The sequence below is a fragment of the Microtus oregoni genome, unplaced genomic scaffold, assembly GCF_018167655.1.
Source record: "Microtus oregoni isolate MIOR12 unplaced genomic scaffold, Mior012 000079F_ref0000094, whole genome shotgun sequence".
NCBI lineage: Eukaryota > Metazoa > Chordata > Mammalia > Rodentia > Cricetidae > Microtus > Microtus oregoni.
Window position 1 is genome coordinate 4,719,007 of NW_024544537.1, and position 25,867 is coordinate 4,744,873.

The following is a 25,867-nucleotide window of genomic DNA, read 5'->3' on the forward strand; positions in this document are numbered from 1 at the left end:
CCTCAGTTCAGCTGTCTTTGTGGGTTTCCCCATCATGATCTTGACCCCTCCCTTGCACATATAATTTCTTCTCTCTTTTTGATTGGACTCCTTGAGCATGGCCCTGTACTTGGCTGTGGATCGCTGCATCTGCTTTCATCCGTTACTGGATAAAGGTTCTATGATGACAATTAGGGTAGGGGGATGGCAATGTGAAGGATCAAAATGGCCGAGTTTGGAAATGGATGTAGAGAGGGAGAGTAATATAAGAAGTATCTTGATAGAAGGGGCCTTATAACGTTTGGGAGAAACCTGGTTCCAGGGAAACTCCTATGAATCTACAAGGATGACCCCATGAAGACTCCTAGCGAAAGTCGAGAGGATGCTTGAACTGATATGCTCCTGTAATCAGATTGGTGACTTCCATAATTGTAATCATATAATCAATTATTAAAAATCACTTATCTCACAGGATCTTCAGCTAAGTAACAATGATGATTTTCCCCATCTGATGGCATACATAGAATTTTCCAGCACTATAAAGATAACCAATGGGAATGAAACTCCCAGGTTAATACCAATTTTATTTCTTCATGCCCTATGAGGTAAATAAGTGTTATCATCAGCACCACAGTTTTACCATCAAGTTGTAGAGCGTATCTTAGACTGAGTTCAGAGTGATTGTAATATTTTAAGGGTTTCTAGGACCACACTGGTAGTTCTAAAAGATTTAACCCATTCCTAACATGGACATTTACTAGCCTGTAGTGTCTAGTAGGAAAATGTAATCCTGTCATGTGATAACAATGTTTAAAATATTTTATAAGCATTATATATAAAGAATATTTTATGGCATTATTTTCATATTTCTTTTTTACAAGATCTTTTGTGTTATTTAGGTTTTTCTGTACTTTCTCCACTACCTTGCCTTCCTATGATGCACCTTTTCTGTTCTGTTAATCTCTTCAAGTTTTTCATAATTGATGACTACAAAGAAACAATATCCTCTAGCTAACACAGGAAAATGGCACAAATGAATATATAGTAGGTATGACCACATGCACAAGCAACACATAACCTCAAACTAAACTAATTCCCAGATTGGAAACGGGAGTTGGGCACTAGCCTCCACCCCTAGCTGACACTCTATTCACAATTGATAACTTCTAGGAGCAGAAAGCTCAGTTGCCTTTAAGAGTTAACTCCAGGAGTTTTAAGCTCCTACACTAAGGCTACCCACCCAGAGTGGTGAGTGCCTACCTAACAGGCAGGCCTCAAGGTCCCTTTTAAGGGAGCCTGGGCACCTTCAGCTTGTGCTCTAGGGTCCCCTATGCTCTTCTGGACCCCGCCCTGCCTGCCCCGTTCTTCCTTCTGTCCCCAGATCATTGGGATACCAGGCAGCCCTGTTTAGATGCTGAGGAGTTCCATCTGGACGGGTGAGTGTGTGCTATCCAGGGGCGGATTGTCCTGGAAGTGAGCACAAAGCCCCTCCCCCAGCTCCTTCTGCAGGGCTGTCTTTCTTATGCATGACCCCTCCCCAAGCCTGCATTTTCTGCAAGGTCCTTTGCTCAGGAACAGTTTTCTGCTCCTACACTAAGGCTACCCACCCAGAGTGGTGAGTGCCTGCCCACGGGGCAGGCCTCAAGGACCCCCGAAAGGGAGCATGCACACCTTCAGCTTGTGTGGCAGGGTTTCCTGTGTGCTACTCATCCCAGCCCTGACCCCCAAGTTCCCCCTTTTGTCTGTGGTCATTGGACTACCAGGCGTCCATGTTTTCGTGCTGAGGAGTTCCATCTGGACTGGACGGTTCCTGCTTCTACACGGAAGAGATACACCCAGAGAGTCAGTCACAGCAAAGACTAGACCAAGACACCAGGCCTCTCCTGGCTCCATTTGAAGGAAGAGATGGGAAGGCGCCAATACAAGAATTCCTGCAACAACCTGAAAGGCAACATGATATCACCAGAATCTAGGGATCCCAAAATAAGAAGAATTGTACACCCTACTCCAGAAGAATTAGAAGAAATCGACTCAAAAGTGAATTATATGAAAATAATAGAAGACCTTAAACAGGAGGTGAAAAACTGCCATAAAAATTAGAGATTACAAACAAAAAGGTGGAGGAAATCAATAAATCAATCAAAGATACCCCCCCCAAAAAAAAAATAACAAGAGAAACAAGAAAAGCAATCAAACAGGTAAGGCAAGCAGTGCAAGACTTGAAGAATGAAATGGAAGTAATGAAGAAAACCAAAACCAAGGGAAGGATAGAGATGGAAAATCTGGGTAAACGAACAAGAACTACAGAGAAAAGTACTACCAACAGATTAAAAGAGATAGAAGAAAGAATGTCAGACACTGAAGATACCATAGAGAAAATAAACACACCGATCAAAGAAAACAGGGACATAACCACAGACACAGAGGAAATTCAGAGAATCATTAGATCTTACTACAAAAGCCTGTAAGCCACAAAACTGGAAAATGTAAAAGAAATGGACACGTTTTTAGATAAATACCATATATCAAAGTTAAACCAGGAACAGGTGAACAATCTAAATAGACCTGTTAGTCACGAAGAATTAGAAGCTGTTATCAAAAAACTCCCTACCCAAAAAGCCCAGGATCAGATGGTTTCAATGCAGAATTCTACCAGAACTTCCAAGAAGATCTAAAACCTATACTCTTAATGTATTCCACAATATAGAAACAGAAGAGTCATTGCCAAATTCCTTTTATGAAGCTACAGTCACTCTGATACCAAAACCACACAAAGACTCAACCAAGAAAGAGAATTACAGGCCAATCTCACTCATGAACATCGACACAAAAATCCTCAAAAAAATAATGCCAAACCGTATCCAAGAACACATTAGAAAAATTATCCATTATGATCAAGTAGGCTTCATCCCAGATATGCAGGACTGGTTCAACATACAAAAATCTAACAATGTAATCCAGCATATAAATAAACTGAAAGAAAAAAACCATATGATCATTTCATTAGATGCTGAAAAAGCTTTTGACAAAATTCAACATCCCTTTATGATAAAAGTCGTGGAGAGATTAGGGACACAAGGGTCATACCTAAATATAATAAAATCTATTTACAGCAAACCAACAGCTAACATCAAACTAAAAGGAGGGAAACTCAAAGCCATTCCACTAAAATCAGGAACTCGACAAGGCTGTCCACTCTCGCCATACCTCTTCAATATAGCACTTGAAGTTTTAGCAATAGCAATAAGACAACATAATGGGATCAAGGGGATTTGAATTGGAAAGGAAGAGGTTAAACTTTCATTAATTGAAGATGATATGATAGTGTACATAAGCGACCCCAAAAGCTTCACGAAAGAACTCCTAAAGCTGATAAACACCTTTAGTAATGTGGCAGGATACATTACTATGGTTAAGTACCAGTAAGTCAAAGTCTAGGATCAATGAAAATGTGCTTTTTTTTGGTTTAAGGATACATGGAATAGACGCAGTTTGAAGGTAAACAGTAAAAAATACAGAACAAAACAGAAATTTTCTAAATTATGAAATTTGAAAAGAGTTTTGGATTTCCAAAAAACAAAGTAGAATGCAATATTTTTAGGAATTTCAGTTTTGTTATTGTGAAGATTGCTACTAAAAATAAGTAAACAAGTGGAATCTATAAAAAGGAACATGAGCATGAGATTTTGAAAATACCTTGACTTCAAAATTTGGATCTAAGGTTATGATGCTTTGGAAAAGTTCTTCTTTTGTTTTCACAGAGGATGAGACCCTGTGGATTGCTTCTATCCCAAAATAGTATGATGGACCATGCCCTCCTGAAAGGTTGCTATGAACACCTTCAAAAAATTACTTCACCCAGCTGCCAACTGAGATGAACCTAGCAGACAGGTTATACCATGAAAGGTCTAAATAACAGCACCCCCATTCAGCATGAAGCAGTTTGGAGAGAAATAAATATGTCCATATTCCCAAATATTGTTTATAAATGTTCTTTTACATTTAAAGGGGGGGTATGATATAGATATGAATACTTAGCATTGTTATGGATTTTAAGGTCAATTTTGTTATATCTATATGTATTTCTGCTCTTGATTAAGGTATTGTGATTGTGTAGTTCATTTAAAAATGTAATGTATAGGGGCTGGAGAGATGGCTCAGAGGTTAAGAGCATTGCCTGCTCTTCCAAAGGTCCTGAGTTCAATTCCCAGCAACCACATGGTGGCTCACAACCATCTGTAATGGGGTCTGGTACCCTCTTCTGGCCTTCAGGCATACACACAGAGAGAATATTGTATACAAAAGAAATAAATATTTAAAAAAATGTAATGTATAATCAGGAAATTTAGGTTGTTAATGACTAATCATTGATAATAGTCAAGCTTGTAGTCATGTTAGATTTTCTAGATATGTAGAGATATATTTCAGTTAAATAGGCATTCTTCATATTTTTCAAAGACTACAGAATATGGCATTTAATGTTTTAGTAACTTAGGGCTTTTCATGACAATGAGACATGACTGCTCCTGGCAGCACCAATCTACTTCAAAAGGAAGATGGGCATCTAAGAGGCTCCTTATGGAGTTGGTTAGCCATTTGGGCAAGAAACTGCTCTTGCCTGGACACAAAGAACCCACAGAGAGAGGACTCCTGAACTTGCCTAAAGGTGAGATAATCTTTTGGGGTCCTGATTCATGAAAGAGTCTGTGAGACATTCTGAGGGACACAGCAGATAGTGACTGAACTACCTTTAAAATTTCCTGCTTTATAGAAAAGTCTGCTGAATACTATGGACCTGAAGGCTGAAGATTGATGCCCCAATGGTACAGAGGAACTTTGGGTGACTGTGTAGGTAGCAAGATGTCTCTGTCATTTCTAGAGTTTGAAAGTTGTTTATTTCTTGTTTGCTTAGGTAATATTATATCCTTCTGGAATCTTTGATGGAGTTGAAGAATAAACAGATAGTTATAGTTTTCCTTTGTTATGGTAAAAGATCAAATAGATATAAATATCGTAACTGTAATTCTTGCTTGATAACTGTTTTTTTTGTTTTTTTTTGTTTTTTTTTTTTGGTTTTAGAGACAGGGTTTCTCTGTGGTTTTGGAGCCTCTCCTGGAACTAGCTCTTGTAGACCAGGCTGGTCTCAAACTCACAGAGATCCGCCTGCCTCTGCCTCCCGAGTGCTGGGATTAAAGGCGTGCGCCACCACCGCCCGGCGATAACTGTTTTGTTATATGTAATTTTACTATGTTAAAGTGAAAGCCTTTCTTTTTTTGTTTAAACAGAAAAAGGGGAAATGATGTGGGAGAGTCTTGTTTTGTGTTGATTTCATTGGTTAATTAATAAAGAAAACTGCTGCCGGGCAGTTGTGGTGCACACGTTTAATCCCAGCACTCGGGAGGCAGAGGCAGGCAGATCTCTGTAAGTTCAAGGCCTGCCTGGTCTACAAGAGCTAGTTCCAGGTCAGGAACCAAAAGCTACGGAGAAACCATGTCTCAAAAATCCCCCCCCCCTAAAAAAAAAAAGAAAGAAAACTGCTTTGCCTGATAGGTCAGAACATAGGTGGGTGGGGAAGACAGAACAGAATTGTGGGGGAAAGAAAGCGGAGTCCGTCAGACACCATGATTCTTCGACCTGAGACAGATGTAGGCTAGAATCTTTCCTGGTAAGCCACCATCTCATGGTGCTACACAGATTATTAGAAATGGGTTAATCAAGATGTGAGAATTAGCCAATAAGAGGATGGAGCTAAAGGGCCATGCAATGTTCAAATGAATACAAGTTGTGTGTTGTTATTTCGGGTGTAAAGCTAGCCAGTGGTCAGAAGCTGGGCAGCAGGAAGTGGCCTGCAGCTCCTTCTAAAAATCCCTGCAGGTAGCCATATTTGGTTATAGAAAGAGCAAGCAGGGCATCTCTTTATCATCTCCTTAGCTTCTTGCCATGTAATAGAAAACTCTTCCCTTAAATCTTTGCTATTGACACAATGTTTTTATTAGATTCAGAGGCTTGCAGCATATTTCCAATCAATAATTGATTAATTTTTGCATTACCTTGTGTGAGGGGACTTGGAAGGCCTATATGGGATTGGGTGTATGTTATGTATATAGGAAAAATCCTATTCTTGAATATATCTAGCTCCTAGATAAATAATGAAGTCAACTCTGTATCATCTGGTATAAATTCAGCAGATTCAATATGCAACACAACTCTTAGTGCATATTGTGAATCAGTAACTATATTAAGAGATTCTTTAAAATCCCTTCCTGTCATGAGAATAACATGTAATTCTGCCTTCTGGACAGAATTATAAGAGCTTTGTTCCACCTTACTTAATTCTTCTTATTTGTAACCTGCCTTTTCTGATTTATTTGAATCAGTATAAAATGCATGGGTTCCAGTTATTGGTGCATCATATACAATTTGGTGAAGAATCCAAGAATTTCTCTTTATAAAGTTAAGTCTATCACTTTTAAGATAATTGCTATTATTTTCTCTCCCAAAATAGCACAAGCTCTTTGACATGGTTCATTATTTTCCCATAACTTTTTTCTTTCATCAGTAGTGAAACACACTATAATCTCTCCTAGATATATACCTGCTAACTGATGAAGACTCAATTTACATTTATAACTAATTCAGAGAAATTTTCCAAATAAGTTTTTGATTTTTTACTTGGTTTATGTGATAAAAAGATTCATTGTAAGATAATATCATGCCTTTGTATTCAAATTCTATAGGAGAAAACTTGTAAGGCAATATGACTAGAATACAATTAAGATTTGGATTCATCGTATCTACATGTGCCTCCTGTAATTTCTCCTTAACAATTGTGAATTCATTTTCCACTTCAGCTGTTAATTATCTGAGACTATTCAGGACTTTATCACCACCTAAGGTTTTATTTAAAATAATAATTAGATGAGGTGTTTTCCCAACAGCCTGTCATAGACTAGAAATATCTCCTAACAGTCTTTGAAAGTCAGTAAGAATCAGCAAACAGACTCTCCTAATTTGTGCCTTTTGTGTTCTAAATTTCTGCAAACCTATTTTATAACCTACATAATTGAAAATCTCCTCTCTGTATTTTTAGGAGCAATTTGTAATCCCCATTTTGGCAAAACTTTCTTTACTTCTTCAAACATTCTTTCTAAAGTGTCTATGTTTGAACCAGATAGCAAAATGTCATCCATGTAATGGTAAATTATAGACATAGGAAATTATTTATGTATTATTTCCAATGCCTGACTTACAAAGTATTGGCATAGTTTGGGAGCTCTTGAGCATTCCTTGTAGAAGGATAGTCCATTGATACCTCCTAGTAGACTGAGAATTATAAGTAGGCACTGTGAAGTTAACTTTTTCTCTATCACTTTCTTGTAAAGGTATATTGAAAAAACAATCTTTCAAATCAATAACTATAAGAGGCCTTAATTTTGGTAATAGAGAAGGCGGAGGAATTACACATTGCATAGGGCCCATAGGTTGAATTAGCTTATTGACATCTCTTAGATATGTCACCACTCTCATTTTCCAGATTTTTAAACAACAAATACAGGAGAATTCCAAGGGCTGGTTGAATTTTCAGTATGATGATCATCTAGTTTCTCTACTACCAGCTGTTCTAAAGTCTGCAACTTTTCTTCAGCTAGATGCCACTGTTTATCCCATATTGTTTACTCAGTTAACCATTGTAAAGGCAGGGCTTTAGTACCTCTAAAAGGTTTCTAGTTGCTTTATGTTCTTCTACAGCCTGAATGGCTGGTGCCTTCTGTGTATAGTACCTTATAATATCTTTCCCAGAATAATGAGTTCCTGGGACTGCAGGAATGTTAATTTTGGTATTTCATCGATGTGGGAGTGTCATATATCAATCTGTTGATGTCATTGATTAAGCAATAAAGAAACTGCTAGGCCCATTTGATAGGCCCACCCTTAGGTGAGTGGAGTAAACAGAACAGAATGCTGGGAGAAAGAAGCTGAGTCAGGGAGTCGCCATGGTTCTCCCACTTCAGACAGATGCAGGTTAAGATCATTCCTGGTAAGCCAGCTCGTGGGCTACATACATTATTAGAAATGGGCTAGTCCAGGTGCGAGAGTTAGCCGAGAAAAGGCTAGATATAATGGACCAAGCGGTGTTTAAAAGAATACAGTTTCCATGTAATTATTTCGGGTAAAGCTAGCAGTGGGGGCGGCCGGGTGCCAGGGACGCAGCCCGCTGCCCTTGTTTCAACATTCTATTGCTACAACATGTCACAACCCTTAAAGTTACTTCATATTAACCACATATGGCCTCATCTTCTGTTTCTGACATTCTGACCCACTGCAGTCAAGCCTTCTTGTGCTTTGTTTAACTTGAGATATATGGTTTCAATTCCTAGAAATTGAACAGCTGCCTGTTAAAGAGGCCAATTTGGATGCCAATATTTTGGGGTAATGATACTTGTAGTGAGCCAGACAGGATTGCCATTACAAGATAGCGCTGACATCCTGTCTTGCTGGAAATAAACAACTCCATATTTGGCTATGCCTTTGAGAGCTGCGTGTCCCCCGCTTCCCGCATGCGTGGTGGATGAGGATCCTTGAGCCTAACCCAATTCTGTCTGGTGGCAGCTGTTGGTGGCAGCCAATCACAGGGCGACCCATGCGCCAATTCCCTATTTAAGCAGCTGCCTAAGAGCCCTTCATCTCTTCACTTCATGCTGTCTCTCCCCTTAGCTCCCTGCCCCTTTGCTCCCTGCCCCTTCGCTTCCTACCCTTCCCTTCCTGCCCCTCGTTCCCTGCCCCTTTTGTTTCATGCTCCCCATCAATCAAGAGCACTCCAGTAAAGCATGATCTGAGTGGAATCCTGATGTGGTGGTTGTTCTTTCTCGCCAGTCGAGAGGTCCGCCACAGATACTAACATCTACACCTGTGTCTATCAAACCAACAGTTACAATGCCATTTATATGCACTCTTCTCTTTGGTCTTTTATCATTTTTAGAAGTCTTCCAGAATATACATTTCCTTTTATGTATTGGAATTTTTGACTTATCCTCCATGTTTTTGTCATCATCTAGAACATTATGGTCTTTTACAGAAGGCTCTGGATTTTTTAATTCTTCTGATGAGACAGTAACTAGAAATTACTTGGCCACTTTTGGCTTGGATACCTGTGAGAGGCTCCTCAAACAATTAACCAATGGTATCAGGTTGCTTTGTCTGTCTTTTTTTTTATCTGCATTTATATGTCCAATGTTGGCCATTGCCACACCTTCTACATATACCTGAAGGCTAAGTACTCCTATTCTTGCCATTCTCAGAGGAGATATTATTCATAGGAATTCCTTGTCTATAATCCCTTCTCAGAGGTCCCATTATATCACAATGAAATCATTTTGCATTTTGATGTCTCCCCATTCCTTAGGAAAATGCTTCTCCTACCCAAGATTCAGTATTAGAGTCAAATGTCTCAATGTCCATTGTATGCAGGATCCATTCATCTATAGGTGCTGATCTAACTTTTAAAGGCCCAAGTATCCTTTTGCTTTCTAGGTTGGCATTCTTCAAAAGGCAGAGATTTAATATATACTTGTCTAGCACCTGGGTCTGTTACTTCTATTTTTATAGCCTTAGTTAATCTTTGTAAAAGACACTAAACAGTTCGCTCTGGTCCTGTTTATCCCTGTATATGATTCAATAAAATATCCTTGTTCTTGAATCCTGTGACAAGCATTTCAGGCTATTTTGTGGCATAAGGAGGAGATTTATTCATTGTAAAGAGCTTGAACCTGTGGGTCAGGATAAGTGCCTTCACCATGAATTTGATCTTGGGAAGTCTTAAGGCCTTTTGCTTTTCCCTGTTGTTTCTGCTTCTTCTCTGAAATAATGTCTAAATATCAACTGGGACCCATCATCTAGGACTGCTTAAACTAACTGATTCCAATTATGTGGTGTTACTTTGATGCTAGAAGACCACATCTTTATCAACTCCCTAACAAATGTGGAAAGTAAGACATATGTAACAACAGCTTGCTTAATTTTTTTTTTACATCATTCATTCCTATAGGTATACATCTACCTTCTTTGGATCATTTTGGGACTTTAGAACTTGATGCTTTGTCAGAGTAGATTACAGGGTAGGAAGCTAAAACCATGGATAAATCAACTCTGACAGCTACTGAAGATGTTGAATCCTGTCCTTGTGCCTTCTTTCCCTGTGCATTAGCTCCAATAATTTCCTCAATTATTTCAAATCTTTTTACCATTGTCTTTTGTAAAGCTGGAATCTCCTGGCCTGTATATATTTCTAGTGATTTTATTGAGGCACCTAGCCTCTGGTCCTCATTCTGCACATGTGAGTCCAAGGTCTGAAGTTTCTCCTTTAAAGATAACACCTCATCCTTGGGCATAACTTGGATAGCATTCATATTGCCATCCTGAAGAGATACATCTGCTAACTTATTATAACTTTTTAACAAATTTTGATTGTCAAATTCAACTGTATGAATTCTTTCAGATTATTTATTAGTACCCTTAGATATGGATTCAATTTTGTCTGTCAAATTGATGTTAACCTTTTCAATAGTATTATTTCTTTCAGGTAACTTTTGATTTTTAATGGTATTAATCCTGCCAAATAGCTGTTATCAGTTTGTAAAGACTGTATCATTCCTAAAAGTGACACATTATTTCTTCATGATAGACTATGAAGAAAAAAACTGAGTCCCAATTCCCAATAAATTTAAGTATCACCATAACCATATAAGCCTCACAGACTACTATCCATTCTATTTAGCAAAAAAGTTACTAAAAGTTTCAATATTCATGTATCCTGTCATATTGATTTATTAATTGCCTATTATGAGATATGATAAATTGTTTTAGATTTAATAATCTTTATTTCCAGCAGATATCCTGGTTTCAGAGTCATGGTGGTGACATGAACGATTCTGAGCCGTTTTATTTTCCTGCCTTAGTACAGGTCAAATACTGAGAAATATGCTTTGCTTGACAAATTAAAAGCAATTAAATAAATTCTATAAATGGAGCAAGAAACCCAGAACTCATGGGCATAGAGCACAAACCGAAAAGTGCAGAAGTTGCCATGCAGCAAGGAACCATGCCATAAAATGTGGCATTCCTGTGTGTGCTTGGGAAATTTCCAAGTCACTGCACAAACTAAGCTCAGATGTGTAGGAAAATTCTATAAAAAAGTGCTTTGGTAAAAGCAAGCCAAGCAGGTGTGATTGGGAGAATTTCTGGGCCATGGACTGGCTAGGCCTTTAGGCCATCTACCCAGTCGGTGTGGAGTCGGAATCCACATATGCTCCAGATAAAAAGGATGATTAAAAGAAATCCAACAGTAGCTAATAATTGAGAATAATAGATGGCTGTTTATTTAAGGATAGACTCAGAAATCAGAATCCTCTGCTGGAATGGAGAAGAGAAACTGAATCTTCCAGCTGGAACAAAGAGACCAGATATATGCTTTACATTGCCATAAATCTTATAAGAAACCATTATCCATTGGGCTGTTAACTTAAAGGCTATTGGTTGTATAATTTCCTACAGCAATAAGATGTACCAACACAGAGTCAAAATGGCCAGTCACTTTGCACAGAACACTATGTGCCTTGCCAATCTTGTTTCCCCAGTAGCTTCTCTTCACAAGGACAACAGAAAGCTTAGCCAAGATGATGGCCCCTCAAATGAGAGTGACTACCACCTTGGAGCACTTAACAGGAAGACCAACATTATCACTGTAGTCTCTAACAGTGAAGAAAACCTTGAAGTGGGTCTGCTGGCCAGCCAGAGTCACCTTCTGCAGAGGCATAATTTTTAATAATTCATTCTTTAAGTATGCATCCATAAAAAATAATAATCTCGGATTCCCCAATGGGAAGAGAGAATAGGTAGATCTCTTTGTGGGACATGATCTTTATGTTCTTAACAAAGAAGCCAAACATGGTGACTAGAATTCATTCCTTACGCTTTGCCTTATCTCCATAAGCCTGGAAGCCTCGACCAAGGCTACAGCTACTGGTGGCTGTGTAATCTTCCTCAGAAGCTACCTTGACTTCTAAATCCTGGGCCCCTGGGTCCTCCCAGCCGCCCTTCCCTCCCACTGCAGGAGCAGCATCTACCAGTGGTGTTTTCTTGAAAAACAAGCTGAAAAAGTTTTTAATAAATCCTAATATCCCTTGATTTTATCACTGACTTTTTCAGTGGTTTCTTCTTTCCACTTCTTCCCATTTTGTCTCTACTAGTTTGTCCTTTCCTTTTTTCTTTTATTTTTATTTAAAATAGATTCTTCTCTCATAAAATTTATCCCTACAATTGTTTCCTCTCTCTTCCAGCTTCTCCAACCCTATTCTCTTCCCCTATATCCACTCACTCCCCAATTACTTTTTATTTGTTTTTTTGTTTTTTTTCTTTTTCAAGACAGGGTTTCTCTGTGGTTTTGGAGCCTGTCCTGGAACTAGCTCTTGTAGACCAGGCTGGTCTCGAACTCACAGAGATCCACCTGCCTCTGCCTCCCAAGTGCTGGGATTAAAGGCGTGCGCCACCACCGCCCGGCTCCCAATGACTTTTTAGAAAAGAACAGGCCTCCATGAGAAAACAGTCAAATAAGCCAAAACAAGATGCAATAAAAAAAAAGGCAAAAATCCTCCTATTAAGGCTAAAACAGTCAGCACAATTAGACAAAGAATGTGTCAAAAACAGGCAAGAGATTCAGAGAAATAACAGCTACCATTGTTAGGAATCCCACAAAACCACCAAGATAACAGTCATAACAAATGCAGAGAACCTGGTAAAGATATATGCAGTCCTTATGTTTTCTGCTTCCATCTCTATGAGCCCATATAAGACCTGCTTATTTGATTCAATGGTCCTTGTTCTCCTGTTGTCCTAGAACCCTCTGGCACCTACATTGTAATCTTTCCTCCCCATGTTCCTAGGATTCCTCTGAATTCCAAAGAGAAGGACCTGTTGGGGATTCCAATTTAGATACTCTCTCTGCATAAGGTTTGACTGTGCATCTCTGCAACTGCTCCCATATACACCTGCAGGAAGTCTCTTTGATGACAATTGGACAAAGCATTGATCTGTACAGCAGAATATCATTAGGAATCGTTTCATTGTGCTTTTAGTTTAATTTTTTATAGTTGCTTTTGTTCTGAACCTAGGTCTCTGGATTATTCAGTCTCTTTCCTGGCAATATAGGCAGTATAGAACATGGGCCGAAGCTCATGGCCTGGGTCTCCAAACATTGGTTGGTCAATCCCATAAGTTCTGTGAAATTTTGGCCCCAGCACATCTTGCAATTAGGACAGATTGTATTTAGAGGGTTTGTAACTGAGTTGGTGTCCACATTTCTCTTTCTGTAGCCTGAAGGGTACAGTCTTGGGCTGAAGTAAAAAGTATTGGTTGAAGACTCCATGTCTGCACCAGCTCTCTACATTCAATAATCTCTGTGATTTTTGTCCTCAGCAAAGGGGTTTCCACTGTAAGTTTTCAGAGAGTGACTTTCTAGCATAGCAGAAGCCTGGATTGTTTCAGGATATCCCCAGGAATCCCTTGGCCAACAACTAAACTTAATGTAATCGAGTGCCACCTCAAATTTGTATAATTTGCAAAAGAAGATATGGAAGTATTGTGGCAATTATGAGTAAGTGGTTGAATCAAACAATAACTCTCTTTAAAAATATCAAAATGCATTTTAACTCTAGTTTTAAAGTAATTTTAGAAGAAAACTGCATCTTGTCTCACACACCAATCTTTTGTAAGTCCATAAAGCTCTTTCTCTGCTTTTGTTAAGGGAGTTACCAAGCCTTCCTGTCCTTCTTAACTGAATAAAGTCTATGGACCCTATTTGAACCACTTAACCAATTTTTACTCGTATTTTTTAAAATATAATTAAAGTCACTTTTGAAAGTGTAAACTCTGAAATATTCAGCAGTAATTCTTGTCTCAATTCATAAATTTTAGATGAACAACTACTTAATAAAAGGAAGATAATACCACATATAAATGGCTTTAATGAAAACACCTCAATTTTCCTGGTATTTGTGACTGTAAAGGGAAACCTTACTTACATTTTAAATCAACAAAGTAAATTGCCTTAAAGAGATTTCATCTGGTCTTTAGTTCAGTGGTACAGTGTTTGTCTAAGCATCAATGATTTTCTAGGTTCAATCTCCAGAACCAAGAAAAAAAATTATCTAAAAGATTATGGGAAGACCTAAGTGTATACAAATATATTGTTTAGATGAATGATAAATTCAAGATACTGTATTTAAAATCCAAATACTTATTCTTTGATGATTATATGTATTCTTTAAATGCTGAAGACATGGGTGGGAAGGTTGTAAGACCAGAAACCAATAGCACATATTTTCTCTCCTCTTCTCTGGCATCATTGTATACTTATCTCTGAAAGAGAAGTAAATTATTTATTCTGCTGACATTTAAAAATATCTAAACTCTGGACATATGTTGAGTATTATAAGAAGTAGAAAAGAAATCTAGCATTTAAAATAAGGCCCATATACCCTTAGTTAAGATCCTTAAACATCAGATACTGAAATAGAAGTTTCTACATGGAAGACTAACCAAGAACAGGCTTTATACAGTAACCTGGAGAAAAAAAAGTAATGATGACAGAATGGGGAAAAGAAGAAAATGAATAGAGATATGATTTCAAATAAGTCTCACTTCATAGCAGACAGAGCCTGACAGCACTGGGAAGATCTGGACAATAACTGAATCTCAGATTTGTGCCCTATAACCTCCCTGGAGGAAAGAAAATGGTGAGTATATAATTAAATTCTTATAGTCTATAAGCAAGAATTGTCTTAGGAGTTAAGCTAGATGGCACTGATTTCCCAGATTCTTCCTTCTGTCTCCAAAAAAAAAAAAAAAAAAGGAAAATGAAAAGGAAAGAAAAAGAAACCCAAAACTACTAAACATACAGACTTTCCAAACAAGAAGCAAAAAAGCTACATGTTATCAAAACAAATATTACACACATGCTTATGACACCCTACAAAATGAAACTTCATAAAGTCCTCCAAATTTCTTTATAGGTAATTAAAGCCAAATAGCTGTAAAGCAAAGGTATAATCGTAGAAGGACATTATGTATACTATATAGTAATTACAGACACTAGGCTAACAGAATTTCTTGAGAAGACAACTGCAAAAATATATTTGAAAAGATGTTTTGGTGAGATAAAATTTTTGATATGTTTTGAATTTTGAATAAATGTTCCTTTGCTAGAAAGAACTCTGTGGATTGACCCTTATATTAGTGCTCCATGAAAGAAAATTAATTATAGGGTATGGTTCTTTGAAGTTACATTTATCTAATTTTATGAGAAGCCAGAATTTTGAATAGGAAATTTTTGATGTTGAAATATAATGTGGGTAATCACCAAGAATATTTCTTAAATCCAGGATCAAAAATGTCCAGTGTATAAATGGTAAGGGTTAGGAAACAGCCATTAAAGGATTGAGCATTCTAGCATAAAAATTTACTGGGTTTGAAATTGGAATGTAGCTCTGTTAAAGAAAGACAGACTAACAGGAAAAACAAACATGCTTATCAACATGACCATTTCATACATATTATAGCTGCAAATTAGAAAGCTCTATAAGCAATGCCTTTGAATTATACTGTATGCATGTTTTCTGACAAAGGAGAGATGGTACAAGAGCAAAGACTTTTTCTAACAATATATAAATACTAAATTATTGGAAAAGAAAAACAAACTGAAGGTAAATATTAGTTATTGTATCCTGTTAATAGAATCCTATTGTCAATTTATCTTTTTACAGATAATAAAAGCATATAGCTGTCTTCTCTAATAAACTTTTCTTTTTCTGATGGAGGAGGACAAGAGTCATTGCTCTATAAATATATATATTATGAAACATATGAATGTAAGAGTGAGCTCAGAGATCCATCTTTTATTGGTTTTCTCTTGTCTACATTTCAGCAATTCTTATATTTTGTGGTAGTGTATTTTAACTTCCTATATCACAAACAGTGTGAAAATTATCATCTCTAATTTTAAAACTATAATAAATGTTTCGTTTTGGAGATTTCTTGAGAAAATTAATAATTTTTCTCCACATTTAATTGAAGTATTAAATATTTTCTCAGAACTATATTTTTGCTTTATAATAAGAAAGACATTGTCTCTGACATAATCAGACAGTAAAAGAACTGTCTTAAACCATTGATGTGTTGTTCTTTATAAATTCTCATTTCTGAACTTGGGTGGATGACTTCTGCATTTCTAAATAAAATTTTTATAATGAACACAAAATAAGCATATGTAATGCTACCAAGGGGAAAAATCCATAGTTTTTATTGTTGGTTGTCATTAAATAGTGGTTTCTTACTCACTGTTATACTTGACAGGTGAACAGCTCTGACATTCATAGTGGACAAAGCGTAACACATACATTCCTTTTTACTCAGTAGTAATATTGCTTGTTAGTGTTCTGGAAACAGGAATGTGCTAACCATTTCATTCAGGCTTTGCTCAAAATACTAAAAAAGAAAAGTGATACTGCCAAGAATTCTGTAGCAGTTAGTAAGTTATTATGGGGCTGCTCTCTGAGAAATGGCAGAATAAATCTTTCTGGGAAAAGCAAAAGACAGTTTATTTCCAATGGGAGCTCAATAGGTTTCAGATCATCCCATTAAATCACAGGTAGCCTAAAGCCATAGTATGGGCACTGACTTTCAAGGAAGATGAATAATAAAAACAACTTAACTTTATGGAGCACTTAATATGTGACAGTGAGATATACATAGGGTGGATTCTATTAATTTTAAGAGGCAGAGAAACTGAGGAAAGAATTCAAGATCTCAAATCTAGTAATTTTTAAATACAGAATTGGAACTTTGATATTTTCTTTTTCCTGACACTCTGCTTACATGCTTACATTATTTGCTGTTACCTCCAGAGAATGTGTAAAAAAAAAACTTTCTGTTTTTAAGATGAATGCCCTAGGTGTCTAATCATAATCTCCTCTATGAACCTTAAATAGGGCCTCTTGCCACAGAGAAGTGGTACGCTATGAAAGGCAAATAATTTCTTTTACTCTAAACTCAATTAGTGCCCATTAATCCATGTCCTCTTCTAAGGAAAAAGATTGCAAAATATTTGTAATTTTAATAATCTTATTTATCCCTCCGTGATAAGAACTATGTCCCAATAGAGAAAACGCAGGGAAACTAAACAGCAAAAATATGAAAATGCCCTTGTGTCATTTCAAACATGACGGATACTTTAGAGAAATATCACTAAGACCCAAAGCTTTGGAAAGTGTGTGGCAGTAAACAATGTGGCAGATAAAACAAGAAAAGACAAAGGAGTACAAATAATGAATTATTACTAAATAATGCAGTAAATCCTGGGGAATGCAAACATGATGATCAATGATTGAACATATCTAGTTCATCAGAGTTGTCAGGAAAGGAAAACGAGAAAATACTTTCCTAAACAGCATGAAGACATGCATGTTGGCAATGGATAAGCTGAAAGAAAATCAAAATTTCTCAGTTATTACCTCTTTCACTTAGAGTACACCCCAGGTATATCATGGACCTGTAGATAATATTTCCTATTTCTTTTATAGAATCTACTCTCTCTCTGACCTCACCTTATTCCTTCTATGCTAACCACATTTGCTTTGCTATTATTGCACCAAGAAAAGTATTTTGAAAACCAGCTAGGGGAATTTCTCTCTCATTTATAATCATTGGTCAACACATCTTAAGTGGTTTCTTTATGTGGTAAGATTGAATAGGGTCCTACTCTGTAGGCCAGGTTGGTGCCAAGTTTCTTCCCTCTTTTCTTGGTGTCCCAAGTGCTTGAATTTTCCACGGCTTCTCATAAATGTTTGATAGATAATACTTTTCAGGAGACCTAACCTCACTCTTTAACTTTCAATGTTTCTGCATCAAGGACCTCAACATGTTACACTTAACGCGCCATTAAAATAATTAATAAAACTCCAAACGTATTTTTTGGACCATAGTAGAATGAAACCTACCACATTGATAAGCTCATCTTGTCCATCTGATTTGCCTTAGCTAATTTAATGTGACCATAAAAGACATGTGACACTTCTGGCTGTAAACCTTCAGGAGTCAACACTTAATTTTTCACTTTCCTTTCCTACTGTTTTGCGAACCATCTCACTTCACATAAAAGACTGATTAATATAAATCTTTATTATTAAAAACACATTTAGCTTTTGATGTTATCATATTATCAAATCTTAGCCTCTTCTGATAGATATTTGGTGTACATGTATATATTCTTTTTATGCATAAATGTGTTCCTTTCTAACATACATTGCATTATTTAGTTTGCTAATAGTTAAAGCAGCAAGCGGCAAAGAGTAGATTTTACCTTATTACTGGATTATTATCTGCAAGATAAAAAGAGAATATTTTTCCTCTGATACCTTTCATCTATTGCCTAACATTTAGAACATCTTGTGCATTCCATAGTAGGGTCTTAAAATGCTATGAAGGGTAACTCTGTATCAGTTGAATGAATTTCATATCCCATTAAGATATACTAGAATCAATGTAGATAAACTGAAGATATTTGATGAGAGGGTATCCCTAAAATCCTAAAATTCAAAAATTAGAAGATATGCTCATGCATTAAGTTACAAGAGTCTGGTAGGTACATATAGAAAATCTAATGCTCACCATTATTCCGGAAATGTGAAAAATAGAGAGGTGACATGGAATTATATATCAATCAGAATTACTACTTCCACATCAAATCTTTATTCATGTATAATAAGTTTGTGGGATATATCAAGCACATTAAGAAGGACAGGTTAAAATTTGAAAATCTTATGAAAGAGACAAAAATTAAGAACTCAATATATCTCTCAAAGAAACCCAAGAAAAGGCAATCAAACAGTTGAAGCAAACAGATCAAATGGTTCAAAACTTCAAGACTGACTCAGAGGCAACAAAAAAACCCACAAACTGAGGGGATTTTGGATACGAAAAAAAAATGGGTAAATGAGTGAGAACTACAGAGGCAAGTATAACGAATAGAATATAAGAGATAGAAGAGGGTCTCTAAGGTGTTTAAAATACTATAGAAGAAACAGATTCATTGGTCAAAGAAAACATTAAATACAGCAAATTCTTACCACAAAACATTCAGGAAATCTGAGTTACCATAAAAAGCCTAAGAATAATAGGGATAAAAAAAAAAAAAGGAGAAGAACTCCAACTCAAAAGAAAAGAAAATATATTCAACAAAATCATAGAAAAAAAAACTTTCTCAAACTAAAGGAGGATATCCCTATGAGAGTACAAGAAGCTTACAGAACACCAAATAGACTGAACCAGAAAAGAAAGTCCCCTCACCATATAATAATCAAAATGTGAAACATACAGAATAAAGAAAGGATATTAAGAACTGCAAAGGAAAGTAGTCAAGTAACATATAAAGGCAGACCTATGAGAATTTCACCAGACTTTTCAGTAGAAACTATGAAAGCCAGAAGGTCCTATACAGAAGTTCTGTAGACACTAAGAGACCATGAATGCAAGTCTAGACTACTATACCCAATCAACAAGAAAACAAGATGTTCCATGAAAAGAAAAACAGATTTAAATAATACCTATTCACAAATCCAGCCCTACAGAAAATACTAGGAGGAAAAATCCAACCCAAGGAAGATAACTACACCAATAAAACCAAAGGCAACAGATAACTTCACACCAAAAACCCCAAAGAAGGGAAACACACAAACACTACTAGTGAAAAATAACAGAAATAAAAAATCACTGGTCATTAATACCTATTCTTATCAACGGACTCAATTCACTTGTACAAAGAAACAGGCTACAAGAATGGATATCAAAGTAGGATCCACTCATCTGCTGTATGCAAGAAACACACCTCAGTCTCAAAGACAGACATTACCTCATAGAAAAGAGTTGGGAAAATATTTTCCAATCAAATGAACCTAAGAAACAAGTGGATGTAGCTATTCTAATATCTAACAAAATAGACTTCAAGGTAAAATACATCAGATAAAATGGAGAAAGACATTTTATACTCATCACAGGAACAATCTATCAAGATGAAGTCTTAATCGTAAATGAACATCTATGCCACAAATACAAGATCACACACATATGCAAAAGAAACATTACTAAAGCATAAATTATACATCAAGTCATACACACTAATATTAGTAGACTTCAACTTCCCACTCTTCACAATGGACAAGTCAACCAGACAGAAACTGAACAGAGAAATAAGACAACTTACCAATGTCATGACTCAAATGGACTTAACAGATATATACAGAACACTCCATCCAAACACAAAATAATATACCTCTTCTCAGCAATCTCATGGAACCTACTCTAAAATTGACCACACACTCAGTAACAAAGCAAATCTCAACAGATACAAAAAAATTGGAGTAACCCTTTGTATTTTACAGGATCACCAAAGATTAAAGTTAGAATTTAACAACACTACATGCATGAAGCCTACAAAATCATTGAAATTGAATCGTGCTCTGCTCACCTGTACTAACCCTAGGTCAAGGAACAAATAAAGAAACTAAAGACTTCAATGATTTCAAAGAAAATAAAGACACAATATACCCAAATCTATGGGACCCTATGAAAGCACCGCTAAGAAGAAAGTTCATAGCATTAAGTGTCTGCATAAAGAAAGTGGAGAAATCTCACACTATTGACTTAACAGCACAACTGAAAACTTTAGATCAAAAAGAAGCAGATTCACCTAGGATGCAAAGATGATAGGAAATAATTAAATAGAGGGCTGAAATCAATAAAATAGAAACAAAGAAAATAATAAAAATGATCAAGAAAACAATGAGCTGGTTCTTTGAGAAAATCAGGAAGATAGACAAACCCTTATCTAAATTAATCAAAAGGCACAGAAAGAATATCTAAATTAACAAAATCAGAAATTAAAAGGGGAACATAATAACAAATGCTGAGAAAAATCTAGAGATTTATTGTGTCATAGTAGAAAAAAAACCTGTACTCCACAAAATTGAAAAATGTTTAAAAAAATGAACAGTTTTCTGGATAGATAACACATACCAAAATTAAATCAAAATCATGTGAACATTTTTTCAGGACTTGGTTCCTTTCTTCAATATAGCTTACTTTAAATGCTTCTCTGTATCTTGTTGGCTGGCATCTGATTGGCTTCTTGGCCAGGACATGTCCTTTAGTTTTTCCTCATTCTTTTTCGTACCTTCCTCCTTCTTACAAATTTAGGTTTGTCCTCCGATTTAATCTCTTTTCCTACTAGCTCCATCTTTTCTTTCTCCTGCCTGACTATAAACACTAGCTCTTCATTAGACCTATCAGGTGTTTTAGGGAGGTGAAATAAAACAAATGCAATGAATCTTTATATAATTAAACAAAAGCAACATAAGCAAAAATAACATACATTTATACAATTAACATATTCTGCAGCATAAAAAAAATCTAACATGTTTGCCTAGTTAAAAAGTATTCCAAACATTGCTCCCTTTTTGTCTAAGAAAAATTTTAAACTTTAACATAGTTAAAGTTAATTTTAATATAGTTAACTCTGTAGACAAGAAAAACAAATGTCAAATAAGGATTACATTCACAGTTTCCAGTCCTTTTCTATGTGGCAGCGTCAAAGAAAATACTCTATTATTTATTTTATCTTAGTAGGTCCAAAGTTTTGTACTTAATTTACTTTCTCCAACAACTAAGGAAAACCACAGCTATAACAATCTAGATACTTCCTTCATTCAACTCCCTACCTCTAGGATGCTAGTGCCTGTACTGCAGAAAGCATTTTCACCTAGCTTTTCATTTCTATTTATCATGAAAAAAAGCTGTTTAAGTTCTTTGCTGAATGGCAGAGACTTTTTTTTATTCATTTTACATGCCAACAGCAGTACTTCCTCTTACTCTTCCTTCCAAACTACTCTCCTCCCCCCTACCTACAGCCTCATCCACTCCTCCACAGAGGTAAGGTCTTCCATGGGGAGTAAAAAAAGCCTGGCATTATCATGTTGAGGCAGAACAAAACTTCCTCCCCCTGCATCAAGGCTGAGCAACAAATCCCACCATAGGGAATGGGCTCCAAAAAGCTAGTTCATGCACCAGGATAGATACTGATACCACTGCCAGGAGCCATTCAAATAGACCAGGCAGGACAAATGCCTTCCACATGCAGACAGCTAGTTGGGTCTCATGCAGACTCCACAGCTATATGTATAGAGTTTTTAAGATCCCAGGAGATTGGTTCACCTGTGGCAGATACTCTTAAAGAAGTGATATCCATTTTTTAGCTTCATCAGGACCTAGATGAAATCATGCTTCATGTTGAAACATCCAAAATGTACCAGTTTTTTGTTTATTCCACCAGCCAGTTCTGAAATCATGTCACAGAGACTTATTACTTTTGAATTCTTGGCTTAAATTAGACATGTTTCTGGTTAGCTCTTTTAAATTAACTGGTTTCTCTTTCTTTACATTTTACCTCAAGGTTTACTATCTATCTCCTGTATATCTTCATTTCACTGCTTCTTTTTGTCTGGCTAGCTAGCATCTGTCTAGCTTCTTGCCCCGGGTATGTCCCTTGGTCTCTCCTTCTCTCTCATTCTTTCCTTCTTCTTTCAAGCTTAGAAATCTCCTCCTATTTAGTCTCGCTCCCTGACAACCCCACTTATCTTTACTCCTGCCTAGCTATTAGTCCTTCATCTTTTTATTAGACCAATAAGGTGCCATAGACAGAAAAGGTGAAACAAATGCAACACATCTTTACATAATTAAACAAATGCAACATAGAAAAAACTAATAGATCTTTACACAGTTAAAATAATTTAATATTCTGCAACATAAACAAATGTAACACGTTTGCCTAGTAAAACAAATTTGAAAACAAAGATCCAACTTCCTCTTCCCCCCAAGAGCTGGGAATAAAGGCATATACTATGAAACCTGGCATTAGAATATCTTACCAGCACAATTAAGCATCCTTTCTTCATCAGCTTTAGCTTGCATTTGTGTTTAGTGTATTACTATTCATTCATATTATCTAGTTGGCGTTAATATTTTAGGATGTGCTACAAATAGCCTAAACTGCCTTGCAGTTATAATTAAGGGCAAACCATCCATTCCTTAAGATAACAGATTCAGTACTCTCTTATAAATAATACCACAATGGAATAGTTGTAGACTTAAAAAAAGATACAGTTTCCATATATATATATATATAGTGTTCTGTCTGCATGTATGCTTCCACACCAGAAAAAGTTACCAGATTTCATTCCAGATGTTTGACAGCCTCCATGAAGTTTCTTGGAATTGAACTCAGGACATCTTGAAGAACAGCCAGTGCTCTTAATCTCTGGGCCATCTCTCCAACCCTACAAATACAGTTTCACTCATAGATCTGAAGAGGACAAACAATAAACATTTTATTATTGCCACTCATCAAATGCCAGGCCTTCTTAGCCTTATTCCCCAGAGAAAGGTGGGTGTGCTATCCATCCATTCCACAGCCCCATGATGTAGGACAATCAGATGCAATAGGAAGTCAAGTCAAAGCAGGAACTCAGTTTATTATTGTGAATGTCAGATTATATAGGTTAAGTGACATCATTAGGGCTGATGTGATGTGGGGGTTATCCAGCCAATGAGAGACAGCCAAGCCCTCCCCCTAGTTGGAGGAGCATATACTGTCTCATCGTCACTCAGTAGATTTGAGACTATCCTTCAAACTCAAGGCAGGTTTTTCTGTGTAGCAGCAGAATGTTTTTTTTTTTCTTCCCAGCCACCCAGAACTGAAATAACCACATAGAAACTGTATTAATCTAATCACAGCTTGGCCCATTAGCTCCAGCCTCCCACTGGCCAACTTCTATATTTCAATTTAACCCATTTCTATTAATCTGTATATCACCACGAGGTCGAGGTCTACCAGAAAAGTTTCAACAGCTCTATTTCCAGTGGCTCCATGGCATCCCCTCTGCCTTCCTTCTCCCAACATTTAGTCCAGTCCTCCCTGCCTACCTAAGTTCTGCCCTATCAACAGGCCAAGGCAGTTTCTTCTTTCATCAGCCAATAAAAGCAACACATAGACAGAAGGACCTCCCACACCATCTCCGTCCTACAGGCCTTGAGGTACAGGCCCTGATATAATTTTATCTCAACACCTCCCCAATATTGTTTTATATGCCACCCCAACCCCAGTCATCAAGCCAGAATAGCTCACTGGAGAGAGGGTACAGATCAAGGCCACCCCTATCTGAATTTTTGGCCTGGATACTCTCAAACTGAGAGGTCATCTGTGGTGTGAGATGTGTCAAGCCTATCATAATATATTTGAAGGGCCATAAGTTGTACCTGTTGTAACCATTTTTTGGAATGCTTGTTTCAGCCTTTGGAAAGCACATGGACCAAAAAGATTGATCAATAAACAAATGGCCATTGGCCCAAATAGGGAAGAGATGAGTATAGTAAGCAATGGGAACCAATTAAAATAGGTTTTGTGGGGGTCCTTGACTTAAATGAATCAATATCTTTTCTTAACTCAACTAGGGTTCTTCTAACTATCCCAGAATGGTCTGCATAGAAGCAACATTCTTTCCCAAGAGCCCTGCAAATTCCTTCCTGTTCCATAAACAGCAAGTCCAAGCATCTTCTATTTTGTAAGGTTTCCATTGATAAGGAATCCAAAGGCTTTTGTAAATAACATGTTGCAGTCTTTGTCTTTTCTAAGGTCACTGTCAATTGTGAGCATATTATTCCTATTAATTGTTGTAAAATCACCAGGGATGAGGTACCCAGGGCAGTCCCAGCCACCACTAGCCCCATCGATGTGGTGACGGCCACGTTCATTAGGGTATCTCTCATGCCTTTGGGTCAGGAATTTTTGCATGTGGTAAAGCAAATGAAGGAAAATTAATGCAAGCAAGCAAGTATCATTGTGCTGAATCATTAGTGGGTCAGAGAGGCTGAGAGTAACCCCTTTCTCTTGGCAAATTTAAAAATGCTCATGATATTTGGGCACCTTCCATGAAGCTATAGACCTATTGAAGCTATAACCACATCACAAGTGAGGTTAAGATAAGGGTTTCAGTCTCCTATCATGACCCAGCCTCAGAGGAAGCAAGATGTGACTGCCTCGACAAAAAAGGAACCAAACCATGTGGCGAACACAAACAAAGATTATGGGCTAATATAAGTTATAAGAGTTAGTAAGAAGCCTGGGATACTAGGCCAATCATTTTATAGTTAATGTAGACCTCTGTTATTTCTTTGGGATTAAACAACTGGAAGACATGGTGGGACAGAAAACCTTTGTTAAAAACGGTGCCTAATGTGTGGACAACTGCATCTACATAAAGCCTGAGAGTGCTTGGGAAGTAATTTTAGACATAAAATAATAGAGTCAAGCATGGCGTATTGATAGCAGCACTTTCTCTGGTTGGCTTTGCTTACTAGAGGCAAGTGCTCCCATTTAAGAGAGGCTTCTTGACTCAGCTTTAGCTGCAAAACCTTATAGCTATTTTAAGAGGTTCTGCCATGAAACACTTAAATGCTGTTGATGAAAAGCTGACTGCATGCATTTTGGTGGTGGCAGGGACTTTGCAACGCCATAAAGTTGGGACAAAAAAACATGGCTCTGGCCAGTACTTCTGCCATGAGGCTAGAAAGTCAGAAAAGCTAAGAAATGTGGTGGATCCAGCCGTCAAAGTTGTGGCTTTAATCCTAGCCATATCACTTAACAAATTAAAATCTCAGGAGGTCAGAAAAAGAGAAATATACAGAAAAGAGGGATTCAAAGACAAATAAAACCTCTAAATGGTTTACAGTG